Source organism: Echinops telfairi, unplaced genomic scaffold (assembly GCF_000313985.2).
Source record: "Echinops telfairi isolate 266 unplaced genomic scaffold, ASM31398v2 ScPeMD7_27;HRSCAF=92, whole genome shotgun sequence".
NCBI lineage: Eukaryota > Metazoa > Chordata > Mammalia > Afrosoricida > Tenrecidae > Echinops > Echinops telfairi.
In genome coordinates, this window is record NW_022103924.1 from 769,714 (window position 1) to 772,292 (window position 2,579).

The window sequence follows — 2,579 nt, forward strand, 5'->3', positions numbered from 1 at the left end:
AACAATACACTTTCACAACTCTCCCCCAGGGGTACATCAACTCTTCTGCCCTGTGCCATAATTTAGTCCAAAGGGAATCTTGATCACCTATCTATTCCACAAAATGTCCCACCATTCCATTATATTGATGACATTATGCTGATTGGACCCACTAAGGAGGATGTATCAAAAGCTACAGTACAACATTTGCATACAAGCATAAAAGAGGTAGGGAAATTAACCCAATGAAGATTCAGGCACTCTCCACTTCAAAAATATTTCCAGGGGTCTAGTGGTATGGGGCATGTCATGATATTTCTACTAAAGTGGTATAGACATACTTAGTATGTCTATTACATACTTAGTAAGCTATTGCATTTGCCCCCTCCCCCTCAACAACTAAATAGGAGGCACAATGCCTAGTGGGCCTCTTCAGAGTTTGTTGGCAGTATATCCCTCACTTGGGTGTTCTACTTCGACCTATTTATCAAGTGACATGAAAGGTCTCCAATTTTGAGTGGGGCCCAGAACAAGTAAAAGCTCTGCAACAAGTTCAGGCTGCTGTATAAGCTGCTTTACCACTGGGACCCTGTGATCCAGCTCACCCAATGGTGTTAGAGGTGTAAGTTGTAGATAAAGATGCAGTGTGGAGTCTTTGGCAGACCCCTATTGGTGAATCACAGCATAGACAGTTGGGATTTTGGACTAAAGTCCTGCCATCCTCTGCAGACAACTACACCCCATTGTTAAATGGAAGTGGTATATACAAGAACAGTCCAAAGCAGAACCTGAAGGGACAAGTAAGCTGCATGAAAAAGTGACCCAAATGCCCACAGTCTCCACTCCTGTCACATTACCTTCCTTCTCCCAGTCTGCACCTATGGCCTCCTGGGGAGTTCCTTACCCTATTTTAACTGAAGACCAAAAAAGTCATGCTTGGTTTAAGGATGGCTCTGCACGATATGCGGGTGCTACTTGTAAGTGGACAGCAGCAGCACTTACAGCCCCTTTCTGGGATCTCCCAAAAGGATAGTGGTTAAGGGAAATCCTCCCAATGGGCAGAACTTCGAGCAGTGCACCTGGCCGTTCATTTTGCCTGCAAAGAAAATTGGCCAGATGTGAGACTGTATACTGATTCATGGGCTATGGCTAATGGATTGGCTGGATGGTCAGGGAATTGGAAGGAACATGATTGGAAAATTGGTGACAAGGAGGTGTGGGGAAGAGGTATGTGGCTAGACCTCTCTGAATGGGCCAAGAAAGTAAAGATAATCATGTCTCACATGAACGCTCACCAAAGGATTATCTCTGAAGAAGAGGACTTTAATAATCAAGTGGACCACGCACTGTGGTCCTTCTCTTTCCTCTGCCACTCCTGTTATCGCACAATGGGCACATGAACAAAGTGGACATGTTGGCAGGGAGGAGGTTATGCATAGGCACAGCAACATGGACTTCCACTCACCAAGGCTGACTTGGTCACTGCCACTGCTGAGTGCCCCATCTGCCAGCAGCAGAAACCAACATTAAGTCCAAGATATGGGACCATTCCTCAGGGAGATCAACCAGCAACCTGGTGGCAGGTTGATTACATAAGACCACTTCCATCATGGAGGGGGCAGCGTTTTGTTCTTACTGGAATAGACACCTACTATGTGGATTTGCCTTCCCTGCATGCATTGCTTCTGCCAAAACTAGCATTCATAGACGTGGACTTATAGAATGCTTCATCCACCGGCATGGCATCCCACATTGCATTGCTTCAGATCAAGGAACTCACTTTACACAAATAAAGTGTGGCAATGGGCCCATGCCCATGGAATCCACTGGTCGTATCATGTTCCTCATTATCCTGAAGCTGCTGGCTTGATAGAACGATGGAATGGGCTCCTAAAGACATAATTACGGCACCCATAGGTGGCAATAATCTGCTGGGCTGGTGTAATGTTCTCCAGGCAGTTGTATACACTCTAAATCAGTGACCAATATATGGTCCTGTGTCTCCAATAGCCAGAATTCATGGGTCCAGGAACCAAGGGATAGAAGCTGGCGGGGAACCACTCACTATTATTCCTAGAGATCCACTTGCAGCATTTTTTTCTTCCTGTCCCAGCAACCCTTTGTTCCTCAGGCCTGGAGGTCCTGGTTCTGAAGGAAGAAACTCTCCCACCTGGAAATACAGCACGGATTCCACTGAAATGGCAGCTGAGAATGCCCTCTGGCCACTTTAGGCTTCTCATGCCTTTGGATCGATAAGGGTGTCACTGTACTGAGTGGTGTGATTGATCCTGATTACCACGGAGAAATTGGACTGGTCTGTAATCCAGGAGATCCGATAGGCTGAATCTTAGTGCTACCATGCCCTGTGATTAAAGTAAATGGTAAGTTACAGCAACCCAATCATGACAGGACGGCTAATGACCCAGACCCCTCGGGAATGAATGGCTGGGTTACCCCACCAGGCAAAAAAACCACAGCAAGCTGAGGTGCTTACCGAGGGCAAAGGTAATACAGAATGGGTAGTAGAAGAAGGTAGTTCTACCTATCAGTTACGACCACATGATCAATTGCAAAAGCAAGGTTTGTGATTGTCAGTTTAT